Genomic DNA, 13,330 nt, shown 5'->3' on the forward strand with positions numbered 1-13,330 from the left:
GGATCTCTTTAAAAAGATAGGTTCAGGTCTTTGTTCTTTAGTGATTGCCACCAAACTGAAACACTGTTTCCTGGAGACAAAAGACAGAGCTTCTTAAGACTAAGATAAATTAAACTAAACAAAAAAAGTTTGTAAAGAACAAGCTGAAGTTTACCCAGGCTGTTGCAAGTGTGGGACTGAGGACAGTATGTCCAGCAAGTCTGTTGAGTCATGATGTATAGAGGTCTAGGAATGTGAGTTTCATAAGTCATCACTTATCCTGAATGAGAAGCTGTCTTTAAGTAATTTGTACTTTTAAAACAACTTTCAACTATACTCTGCTGGGGGCCAGTCCCAGCAATGCTTATGTCCCACACAGGAGATAAGGAGTCAGTGAGGAAGAAATGAGTCAGGCTCAGTGGTCCAGGGATCTTACAGCCTGGCTGACTGACAGTCAGGGCACTTCTTTATAGAGAACTCAGTAGGCATAGATTCATGTTGTTCAAAAAAATAGATCATATAACTGTTGTTCCTGTATATGTCTTTTAACCTCCTCTTTGTCATAAGTGTAGTCATCAATGATAAACTATGATAGTATAGAATTACCTTGTACAATCATTTCCATCATCAACCCCTCAGCACAACTTTTAAGAACCTTATGGTTTCAAGACTAGTAGACAGAAAGAAAATCTTCAGTTCAGCCTGGGAAGATTGCCTTCTCCCAAGCAGTGTATTATCAACTTTTAATGGTCAGAATGTCAATTGTCATTGGGCACAAGAAAAATATTCAGGCCAAACCTCCTGCAGTTATAACTCAATTTCTAGCATAAATTAAGTGTATATGTTATATATTTGTAGAATTTGTTTATATGTATAATCTTGCTATTCTTTTGTTCCTTGGTCATGTGACACAGTGGTCTTGTACAAGCTACGTTTTCTAAGAAAATGAGGTCCCGATACCCCATTCCTTTATCATTTTCCCACACCTTTGTTTCCCCATTAGTATAAGCTCCTGTGTACAACAGAGATGACTCTACCAAATCTAATTTTGTTGCCATATCTTTTTCTCAAGGGGTAAACCATATGTGGCCCTCAATCTTATGTCACATAATTGCCTGAGTGTGTGCTAAGAAGAGGCTTTTAATCTGATGTGCTAGCAACTCTTCTAGCCCACCACATTGTTTTTACCCTTTTAAGTTGACTTTGTTCTGATTATCTTGTCCCTGGGTAAGTACAGGGGCACATATTCTAAAAGCATCTTGGAGATAGAACTCATCTTTGCTGGATCTACTCCAAGCAGCTGTGCAGGTCTTTAGGTTCTATGACTTTCACTCTACCCATTAGATATAGCTGTGCCATATCCCCTTTTTATTTGTTAACTTAAGGGTCTGTATCTATGCAGGGGGACAGCCCCAGTGGTAGCTTTGTAAGTAACTGCTATAAATGTATTGGCTTACTGAGCTAGACGGAGGGTGGAGCTGTTTCCTTGGTCTATTATCAATGACTTGTCTAGGCTGAAAAGGTCTTTTTTCATGTCTCCTCAGGAAAAACCACACAGCAATTGTCTAATCGGAATTAGGGGATTGGTGAAACAGGGGAAATGAAGAAAAGCAAGCATAGTGGTGCATATTTATATATTGCCTCATTTTGAGGGCTGAGGCCGAGGGGAAGGTAGTCTAAGACTAACCTGTGTGCGTGTTGGGCTAGGCATAGCAAGGTCATGTCAAAAGGTAGTAAGCTGGATGTGAATGAGTAGAACAAAGAAGTGGAGAGGTGGAGGAGCAGCGGCAGGCAGAGTGAGCTGTGGAGATAGAGTTGCAGGATGTACACACTGGGCAAACACAATACATTCATAAAGAGCCAGATTTTTTTTTTTTTTATTAACTTGAGTATTTCTTATATACATTTCGAGTGTTATTCCCTTTCCCGGTTTCCGGGCAAACATCCCCCTCCCCCCTCCCCTTCCTTATGGGTGTTCCCCTCCCAACCCTCCCCCCATTGCCGCCCTCCCCCCATAGACTAGTTCACTGGGGGTTCAGTCTTAGCAGGACCCAGGGCTTCCCCTTCCACTGGTGCTCTTACTAGGATATTCATTGCTACCTATGGGGTCAGAGTCCAGGGTCAGTCCATGTATAGTCTTTAGGTAGTGGCTTAGTCCCTGGAAGCTCTGGTTGCTTGGCATTGTTGTACTTTTGGGGTCTCGAGCCCCTTCAAGCTCTTCCAGTTCTTTCTCTGATTCCTTCAATAGGGGACCTATTCTCAGTTCAGTGGTTTGCTGCTGGCATTCGCCTCTATATTTGCTGTATTCTGGCTGTGTCTCTCAGGAGCGATCTACATCCGGCTCCTGTCGGTCTGCACTTCTTTGCTTCATCCATCTTGTCTAATTGGGTGGCTGTATATGTATGGGCCACCTGTGGGGCAGGCTCTGAATGGGTGTTCCTTCAGTCTCTGTTTTAATCTTTGCCTCTCCCTTCCCTGCCAAGGGTATTCTTTTTCCTCATTTAAAGAAGGAGTGAAGCATTCACATTTTGATCATCCGTCTTGAGTTTCGTTTGTTCTAGGGATCTAGGGTAATTCAAGCATTTGGGCTAATAGCCACTTATCAATGAGTGCATACCATGTATGTCTTTCTGTGATTGGGTTAGCTCACTCAGGATGATATTTTCCAGTTCCAACCATTTGCCTACGAATTTCATAAACTCGTTGTTTTTGATAGCTGAGTAATATTCCATTGTGTAGATGTACCACATTTTCTGTATCCATTCCTCTGTTGAAGGGCATCTGGGTTCTTTCCAGTTTCTGGCTATTATAAATAAGGCTGCGATGAACATAGTGGAGCACGTGTCTCTTTTATATGTTGAGGCATCTTTTGGGTATATGCCCAAGAGAGGTATAGCTGGATCCTCAGGCAGTTCAATGTCCATTTTTCTGAGGAACCTCCAGACTGATTTCCAGAATGGTTTTACCAGTCTGCAATCCCACCAACAATGGAGGAGTGTTCCTCTTTCTCCACATCCTCGCCAGCATCTGCTGTCACCTGAGTTTTTGATCTTAGCCAATCGCACTGGTGTGAGATGAAATCTCAGGGTTGTTTTGATTTGCATTTCCCTTATGACTAAAGATGTTGAACATTTCTTTAGGTGTTTCTCAGCCATTTGGCATTCCTCAGCTGTGAATTCTTTGTTTAGCTCTGAACCCCATTTTTTAATAGGGTTATTTGTTTCCCTGCGGTCTAACTTCTTGAGTTCTTTGTATATTTTGGAAATAAGGCCTCTATCTGTTGTAGGATTGGTAAAGATCTTTTCCCAATCTGTTGGTTGCCGTTTTGTCCTAACCACAGTGTCCTTTGCCTTACAGAAGCTTTGCAGTTTTATGAGATCCCATTTGTCGATTCTTGATCTTAGAGCATAAGCCATTGGTGTTTTGTTCAGGAAATTTTTTCCAGTGCCCATGTGTTCCAGATCCTTCCCTAGTTTTTCTTCTATTAGTTTGAGTGTGTCTGGTTTGATGTGGAGGTCCTTGATCCACTTGGACTTAAGCTTTGTACAGGGTGATAAGGATGGATCGATCTGCATTCTTCTACATGTTGCCCTCCAGTTGAACCAGCACCATTTGCTGAAAATGCTATCTTTTTTCCATTGGATGGTTTTGGCTCCTTTGTCAAAAATCAAGTGACCATAGGTGTGTGGGTTCATTTCTGGGTCTGCAATTCTATTCCATTGGTCTATCTGTCTGTCTCTGTACCAATACCATGCAGTTTTTATCACTATTGCTCTGTAATACTGCTTGAGTTCAGGGATAGTGATTCCCCCTGAAGTCCTTTTATTGTTGAGGATAGCTTTAGCTATCCTGGGTTTTTTGTTATTCCAGATGAATTTGCAAATTGTTCTGTCTAACTCTTTGAAGAATTGGATTGGTATTTTGATGGGGATTGCATTGAATCTGTAGATTGCTTTTGGTAAAATGGCCATTTTTACCATATTAATCCTGCCAATCCATGAGCATGGGAGATCTTTCCATCTTCTGAGGTCTTCTTCAATTTCTTTCCTCAGTGTCTTGAAGTTCTTATTGTACAGATCTTTTACTTGCTTGGTTAAAGTCACACCGAGGTACTTTATATTATTTGGGTCTATTATGAAGGGTGTCGTTTCCCTAATTTCTTTCTCGGCTTGTTTCTCTTTTGTATAGAGGAAGGCAACTGATTTATTTGAGTTAATTTTATACCCAGCCACTTTGCTGAAGTTGTTTATCAGCTTTAGTAGTTCTCTGGTGGAACTTTTGGGATCACTTAAATATACTATCATGTCATCTGCAAATAGTGATATTTTGACCTCTTCTTTTCCGATCTGTATCCCTTTGATCTCCTTTTGTTGTCTGATTGCTCTGGCTAGAACTTCAAGAACTATATTGAATAAGTAGGGAGAGAGTGGGCAGCCTTGTCTAGTCCCTGATTTTAGTGGGATTGCTTCAAGTTTCTCTCCATTTAGTTTAATGTTAGCAACTGGTTTGCTGTATATGGCTTTTACTATGTTTAGGTATGGGCCTTGAATTCCTATTCTTTCCAGGACTTTTATCATGAAGGGGTGTTGAATTTTGTCAAATGCTTTCTCAGCATCTAATGAAATGATCATGTGGTTCTGTTCTTTCAGTTTGTTTATATAATGGATCACGTTGATGGTTTTCCGTATATTAAACCATCCCTGCATGCCTGGGATGAAGCCTACTTGATCATGGTGGATGATTGTTTTGATGTGCTCTTGAATTCGGTTTGCCAGAATTTTATTGAGTATTTTTGCGTCGATATTCATAAGGGAAATTGGTCTGAAGTTCTCTTTCTTTGTTGTGTCTTTGTGTGGTTTAGGTATAAGAGTAATTGTGGCTTCGTAGAAGGAATTCGGTAGGGCTCCATCTGTTTCAATTTTGTGGAATAGTTTGGATAATATTGGTATGAGGTCTTCTATGAAGGTTTGATAGAATTCTGCACTAAACCCGTCTGGACCTGGGCTCTTTTTGGTTGGGAGACCTTTAATGACTGCTTCTATTTCCTTAGGAGTTATGGGGTTGTTTAACTGGTTTATCTGTTCCTGATTTAACTTCGATACCTGGTATCTGTCTAGGAAATTGTCCATTTCCTGAAGATTTTCAAATTTTGTTGAATATAGGTTTTTATAGTAAGATCTGATGATTTTTTGAATTTCCTCCGAATCTGTAGTTATGTCTCCCTTTTCATTTCTGATTTTGTTAATTTGGACACACTCTCTGTGTCCTCTCGTTAGTCTGGCTAAGGGTTTATCTATCTTGTTGATTTTCTCAAAGAACCAACTTTTGGTTCTGTTGATTCTTTCTATGGTCCTTTTTGTTTCTACTTGGTTGATTTCAGCTCTGAGTTTGATTATTTCCTGCCTTCTACTCCTCCTGGGTGTATTTGCTTCTTTTTGTTCTAGAGCTTTTAGGTGTGCTGTCAAGCTGCTGACATATGCTCTTTCCTGTTTCTTTCTGCAGGCACTCAGCGCTATGAGTTTTCCTCTTAGCACAGCTTTCATTGTGTCCCATAAGTTTGAGTATGTTGTATCTTCATTTTCATTAAATTCTAAAAAGTTTTTAATTTCTTTCTTTATTTCTTCCTTGACCAGGTTATCATTGAGTAGAGCATTGTTCAATTTCCACGTATATGTGGGCATTCTTCCCTTATTGTTATTGAAGACCAGTTTTAGGCCGTGGTGGTCCGATAGCACGCATGGGATTATTTCTATCTTTCTGTACCTGTTGAGGCCCGTTTTTTGACCAATTATATGGTCAATTTTGGAGAAAGTACCATGAGGAGCTGAGAAGAAGGTATATCCTTTTGCTTTAGGATAGAATGTTCTATAAATATCCGTTAAGGCCATTTGGCTCATGACTTCTCTTAGTCTGTCTACATCACTGTTTAATTTCTGTTTCCATGATCTGTCCATTGATGAGAGTGGGGTGTTGAAATCTCCCACTATTATTGTGTGAGGTGCAATGTGTGTTTTGAGCTTTAGTAAGGTTTCTTTTACGTATGTAGGTGCCCTTGTATTTGGGGCATAGATATTTAGGATTGAGAGTTCATCTTGGTTGATTTTTCCTTTGATGAATATGAAGTGTCCTTCCTTATCTTTTTTGATGACTTTTAGTTGGAAATTGATTTTATTTGATATTAGAATGGCTACTCCAGCTTGCTTCTTCTGACCATTTGCTTGGAAAGTTGTTTTCCAGCCTTTCACTCTGAGGTAGTGTCTGTCTTTGTCTCTGAGGTGTGTTTCCTGTAGGCAGCAGAATGCAGGGTCCTCGTTGCGTATCCAGTTTGTTAATCTATGTCTTTTTATTGGGGAGTTGAGGCCATTGATATTGAGAGATATTAAGGAATAGTGATTATTGCTTCCCGTTATATTCATATTTGATGTGAGGTTATGTTTGTGTGCTTTCATTCTCTTTGTTTTGTTGCCAAGACGATTAGTTTCTTGCTTCTTCTAGGGTATAGCTTGCCTCCTTATGTTGGGCTTTACCATTTATTATCCTTTGTAGTGCTGGATTTGTAGAAAGATATTGTGTAAATTTGGTTTTGTCATGGAATATCTTGGTTTCTCCATCAATGTTAATTGAGAGTTTTGCTGGATACAGTAACCTGGGCTGGCATTTGTGTTCTCTTAGGGTCTGTATAACATCAGTCCAGGATCTTCTGGCCTTCATAGTTTCTGGCGAGAAGTCTGGTGTGATTCTGATAGGTCTCCCTTTATATGTTACTTGACCTTTTTCCCTTACTGCTTTTAATATTCTTTCTTTATTTTGTGCGTTTGGTGTTTTGACAATTATGTGACGGGAGGTGTTTCTTTTCTGGTCCAATCTATTTGGAGTTCTGTAGGCTTCCTGTATGTCTATGGGTATCTCTTTTTTTAGGTTAGGGAAGTTTTCTTCTATGATTTTGTTGAAGATATTTACTGGTCCTTTGAGCTGGGAGTCTTCACTCTCTTCTATACCTATTATCCTTAGGTTTGATCTTCTCATTGAATCCTGGATTTCCTGTATGTTTTGGACCAGTAGCTTTTTCCGCTTTACATTATCTTTGACAGTTGAGTCAATGATTTCTATGGAATCTTCTGCTCCTGAGATTCTCTCTTCCATCTCTTGTATTCTGTTGGTGAAGCTTGTATCTACAGCTCCTTGTCTCTTCTTTTGGTTTTCTATATCCAGGGTTGTTTCCATGTGTTCTTTCTTGATTGCTTCTATTTCCATTTTTAATTCCTTCAACTGTTTGATTGTGTTTTCCTGGAATTCTTTCAGGGATTTTTGCGATTCCTCTCTGTAGGCTTTTACTTGTTTATTAATGTTTTCCTGTGCTTCCCTAAGTGTGTTCAGGTCTTTCCTGAAGTCCTCCAGCATCATGATCAAATATGATTTTGAAACTAGATCTTGCTTTTCTGGTGTGTTTGGATATTCCATGTTTGTTTTGGTGGGAGAATTGGGCTCCGATGATGGCATGTAGTCTTGGTTTCTGTTGCTTGGGTTCCTGCGCTTGCCTCTCGCCATCAGATTATCTCTAGTGTTACTTTGTTCTGCTATTTCTGACAGTGGCTAGACTGTCCTATAAGCCTGTGTGTCAGGAGTGCTGTAGACCTGTTTTCCTCTCTTTCAGTCAGTTATGGGGACAGAGTGTTCTGCTTTCGGGCGTGTAGTTTTTCCTCTCTACAGGTCTTCAGCTGTTCCTGTGGGCCTGTGTCTTGAGTTCACCAGGCAGCTTTCTTGCAGCAGAAAATTTGGTCTTACCTGTGGTCCCGAGGCTCAGGTTTGCTCGTGGGGTGCTGTCCAGGGGCTCTCTGCAGCGGCAGCAACCAGGAAGACCTGTGCCGCCCCTTCCGGGAGCTTCAGTGCACCAGGGTTCCAGATGGTCTTTGGCTTTTTCCTCTGGCGTCCGAGATGTGTGTGCAGGGAGCAGTCTCTTCTGGTTTCCCAGGCTTGTCTGCCTCTCTGAAGGTTTAGCTCTCCCTCCCACGGGATTTGGGTGCAGAGAACTGTTTATCCGGTCTGTTTACTTCAGGGTCCGGCGGTGTCTCAGGCAGGGGTCCTGCCGCTCCTGGGCCCTCCCCCACGGGAGCCCAGAGGCCTTATACAGTTTCCTCTTGGGCCAGGGATGTGGGCAGGGGTGAGCAGTGTTGGTGGTCTCTTCCGCTCTGCAGCCTCAGGAGTGCCCACCTGACCAGGCGGTTGGGTCTCTCTCTCACCGGGTCTGGGAGCAGAGAGCTGCTGCGGGCCGAGATCCGCGGTTGTGGGACTTCCGGTAAACACAGAATGTGCCCGGTTCTAGAGAAATTCTGCTTCCGTGTGTCCCAAGCTCACCAGGCAGCTTTCTTGCAGCAGAAAATTTGGTCTTACCTGTGGTCCCGAGGCTCAGGTTTGCTCGTGGGGTGCTGCCCAGGGGCTCTCTGCAGCGGCAGCAACCAGGAAGACCTGTGCCGCCCCTTCCGGGAGCTTCAGTGCACCAGGGTTCCAGATGGTCTTTGGCTTTTTCCTCTGGCGTCCGAGATGTGTGTGCAGGGAGCAGTCTCTTCTGGTTTCCCAGGCCTGTCTGCCTCTCTGAAGGTTTAGCTCTCCCTCCCACGGGATTTGGGTGCAGAGAACTGTTTATCCGGTCTGTTTCCTTCAGGGTCCGGCGGTGTCTCTGGCCAAGATGAGGTATTTTCTATCAAAGAGCCAGATTTTTATATCCTACCCAATCAAATGAAAATATATTTCACTGCTCGTGAGCAGGATTTCTCACTTCATCCTCTTAACTGCTTATATTACAATAAATAAAGTCTCTTAACATTTGTTACACTTGGACCTCAGGAGCCACAGGGATCCAGAGCAGGTGCTAGGCCTGAAGGCGAGCAATTTCCCCGAGTACTCTTCACTTAGTAATAACCTCAATATTTCCTTACCCACGTGAGGTGACATGGTCAAAGTTTTCATAGGTGATAATATGAATATCTTCAGAAAGTCATTATTCTCTGTACTCCCACCCAACCTATGAGCACTAAGTGTTCACGTCTGTCATGCTCAAATATGTTTTACCCATTTCAAACCTTCAAAAAGTCAATCTCTTTCAATACTAAATGTTAAATCAGCTTCCCCAAATAAAATATTTAAAATTAATGACCTAGATATCTTAAGTTACAGATGGTTAGTTTCTAGGTATACTCAACCCTGGGGAAAAAATTCTTTCCATATGTGGGCCTATAAAGCAAGAAAAAATGTTATTTCTAATAAGCAGTGGTTACATAGGCTTAGCATAACAGTTATAGAATGGTTCATTCAAAGGACCTGGAAATGGAAGTTTAAAAGGAGCTATCAGCTTGAAGGCACAATGGTAGTGACTTCTCCAGAAAAGCAGGCAGTTTCTTACAAAACTGAACATTCTTCTCACATATGATCTAGCAATCTTGCTCCTTGATTATTTACCCAAGAGCTGAAACTATTACACCACAAAAATTCTCATTTCTGCCTCTTTGTTGAAGCTTTGGTTAATAGTCATCAAGGTTTGGAAGTAAACAAAATATTCTCTAATAGGTTAGTGGATAGGTGAGTGGCGTGACATCCAGGCAAGTGGATAGTGCTTAACCTAAAAGGTAATAAACCTGTCATGTGTTTACTACTGGTAAATGTTACATGATAAGAAAAATCAGCCACCAATGTAAAGGGGCTACACACACTGTGTGACTGTATCTATATGGCAGAATGGTAAAGATGAGATCATGAGGACAATAATAATCCTGTGGATTTCCAGAATGTAGGGGAGAGCAGCAGGAAAATATTGGGCACATAAACCCTTCAGAGTGGTGAAGCAACTGCAAAACTATGACATTACACCTTACTAGACATTTATTTGGAGTTTCAAAATGTAGGTGCAAGAGCAAATACTAATGTAAACTATTGATTCTGAATATAGCACAGATGCCAATAATGGGAGAGGTTATGCATGGATAGGAAAAAGGATATATGGGAAAACTTTATCTTCTGCTCAATATTGTTACCAACCTAAATCATCTATAAATATAGTTTACTTAAAATTAACTCACCAGTCTAAGCAACTTTGAAACTCATTTGGGAACTGCTACAAAGTCTTGAAGCAACCCACATAGCACAAGCAATCCCTTGTGATTCTGACCTCCATCTTCTGAGCTCAGAACTCTACTCTCTGGACTTGGGCCACACCTTTGTAATTAATTGTCCTTTTGTTATGAATCTTGGCATGTTTTTGAAGTTGAGTAGTTTAATCAACCTGCTTTTTCTGAATAGAATAATGGAAGCATTGAGGATAGGTTTCGCTTTATCCACTGTTCCCTTTAGTCCAAATTAACAGTATATTTGTTTACTTAAATTTTTATCCATAGAAACAGAGGAGGGGTTAAGGAGGGATCGAGGAGATGGTGATGATTCTTACTATGAAAAGGAAATAGAATAGACATTGAAGATGGATGCAGGGAGGGTCTAAATGGGGAATGGGGATGGGAATGAGAATGGGAGTGAGAGGGATCAGATTGGGGAGAAGAGAAAGAGTCCTAGGAGAGACAACTGGAATCATGGGCATTTCTGAGATGAGCTAGAAACCCATCGCTATGGAAACTGCCAGGAATCTATGAGGATGACCCTAGCTAAGACTCCTAGTAATGGGGATATGGAGCCTGCTCCTGTAACCGGGTAAGATTTCCAGTGTATGAGCTGGGACACCAACCCAGACACAAAGCCTTCGATCTATAATTTGTCCTGCCTACAAAATGTAAGATGTTCTGGAGTAAAGGTGGTATAGAAATTTTGGGAATGGGCAACCAAGCTGGACTTGTCCAGATTGACACCCATGCAATAAGAGGGGGCCCACACATGAAAATATCCACTTCCCAGACTCTGGATAGCAGAAAGACCTAGGATAAAACAGAACATGACTGCCAAAAGAAGTCAATGAAATGAAAAAAACGATATTCTTCTTCACTCATAAATTGTTTCCTAGCCTAATTGTCATCAAAGAGATTTCACTCAGCAACTGATGGGACTGAATTCAGAGAGTCAAAGTCAAGTTTAAGAGAATCCTGTGGAAGAGGAAGGAAGGATTGTAGGGTCCAAAGGGGTCCAGAAAACCACAAGAAAACTCACAACTCAACTAACCTGGGCTAATAGAGGCTCACAGAGTTCAAACCACCAATTAGAAATCATGCCTTGGACTGAATTAGGTCCTCAGCACACGTTATACTTGTGTAGCTTAGTCTTCTTGTGGGACTCCTAACAGTGCATAAAGGGGCTAGCTCTGACTCTATTGCCTGCTTTGGGAAATCTTTGTTCCTACTTGATTGCCTAATCTAACAGTAATAGGAGAGAAGGTGCCTAGTTGTATTGCATCTGGACATGACATGACTGTTTGATAGCTATGGAAAAGCTTCCCTTTTCTGAAGAGAAATAAAGGAGTAGATTGGGTGGGAAAGAAATGAGTAGGAGAAAGAGACTGAGAAAAGAGGAGGGAGGAGAAAATGAGGTCAGGATGTAAAAAATTAAAAAATAAATAAATTAGTTAATTAAAAACTTAGTAGCTTGCTATGTGTGATTCCTTCATGTGTTTCCTATGTAGTTTCCTTAGTGTTATTCATGTCATTAAGAAAGGGAGCAATAGCTCTTACTCTTCTCTTCTCTGCTCTCTTGTCCTCTTCTCTTTGTCCCTAATCTCCCCATTCCCCCTTCCCTCCACGTGCTCATGGCTGGCCTTTACTTATGCCCCTTTCTGTTCTTCTTCTCTCATTAAACCTTCCCAAGTGGAAAAAAAGAAAGGGAGCAATACCATGTGGTTTTTATCATTATTGTTTTGTAGTATGGCTTGAGGTCAGGGATGGTGTTTCCCACAGTTCTTTTATTGTTGAGGATGGAATTTGATATCCGGGTTTTTTTTTTATTATTCCAGATAAACTTGAGAATGGTTCTTTCTATCTTTGTGATAGAAATTCTTTGTGAAGAATTGAATTGGAATTTTGATGGGGATTTCATTGAATATGTAGATTGCTTTAGGTAAGACAGCCATTTTACTATGTTAATCCTGCTGATCTATGCACAGGGGAAATCTTTCTATCTTCTGAGGTCTTCTTCATTTTTTTGTCTTCAGAGACTTGAAGTTCTTGTCACACAGATCTTTCACTTGGTTGGTTAGCATCAGCCGAAGATATTTCATATTATTTGTGACTATAATAAAGGGTCTGTTTCCCTAATTTATTTCTCAGCCTGTTCATCCTTTAAGTAGAGGAAGGCTACTGATTTGTCCGAGTTAATTTTGTAACCAGTCACTTTGCTGAAGTTGTTTCTCAGCTGGAGGAGTAATCTCTTGGATAACTTAAGTGGTGGTTACTTACGTATAATATCATATCATCTGCAAATAGTTGTGTCTTGACTTTCTTCTTTCCAATTTGTATCCCTTTGATCTACCTTTTGTTGTCTAATTGTTCTGTCTAGAACTTTAAGCACTATATTGAATAGATAAAAGGAGAATGGGTAGCCTTGTCTTGTCCCTGATTTTAGTGGGATTGTTACAAGTTTCTTTCCACTTAGTTTTATGTTGGCTACTGGTTTCCGTATTTTGCTTGTACTATGTTTAAATATGGGCCTTGAATTCCTGTTCTCTCAAATACTTTTGGCATAAAGGGGTGTTAATTCCTCCCGTCAAATGTAAATGCAGGGACAAAGAATGGAGCAGAATCTGAAGGAAAGGCCATCCAGAGACTGCTCGAGCACACCTAGGGATCCATCCCATCTGCTGACACCAAACCCAGACACTATTACTGCTGCCAAGACTGGAGACCAGCATAGCTGCCCTTGAGAGGCTCTGCCAGAGCTGGACCAATATAGAAGCATCTGTTGTGGTTTGCCCTGAAGCTGTCTGTATTTTGATGCTAATTCCACTGCCCCAAGGACAGCTGCCTAGTCACTACTCAGGACTCAGGTGACTTCACCAGAACCTTCTCCCCATTGAATTTGTAAAGTACAGGTGAGGGACAGGTACAGGATAGAAGGAGGCCTATCATTGGAGAAGGAGGGATGGGCGGGAGAGAAATTTGAAGGAAGAGGAGGAGACTAGGACAGAGAGGAGACAGGACAGAGAAAAGAGAGAGGGGAGAAGCCATGGCAGGAGATGTTAAGATTCTGCTCTGTGTATTTACAGGTTGTTATCAATCTTCATAAGGGATGGATGGTACCGGGCTTTGTATGTTTAAGTGGGCAATTATATCTTACCAATTGGATCTAAGATTATTATGTTGTGTGTTCTTTTATGTGAGGGTTTGAGTGTAGGAAAGTGTGCGGCTGGGATGTGTTTCCTCCAAGA

At 41.2% G+C, this 13,330-nt stretch overlaps 1 long non-coding RNA gene across 3 annotated transcripts in view; it reads right to left on the reverse strand.

Annotated features, from left to right (window-relative positions):
• LOC103691446 (uncharacterized) overlaps positions 1-13,330 on the reverse strand; it is a 272,183-nt gene that overhangs the window by 33,364 nt on the left and 225,489 nt on the right. The window lies entirely within an intron of this gene.

The sequence above is a fragment of the Rattus norvegicus genome, chromosome 2 (genome assembly GCF_036323735.1).
Source record: "Rattus norvegicus strain BN/NHsdMcwi chromosome 2, GRCr8, whole genome shotgun sequence".
Classification (NCBI taxonomy): Eukaryota; Metazoa; Chordata; class Mammalia; order Rodentia; family Muridae; genus Rattus; species Rattus norvegicus.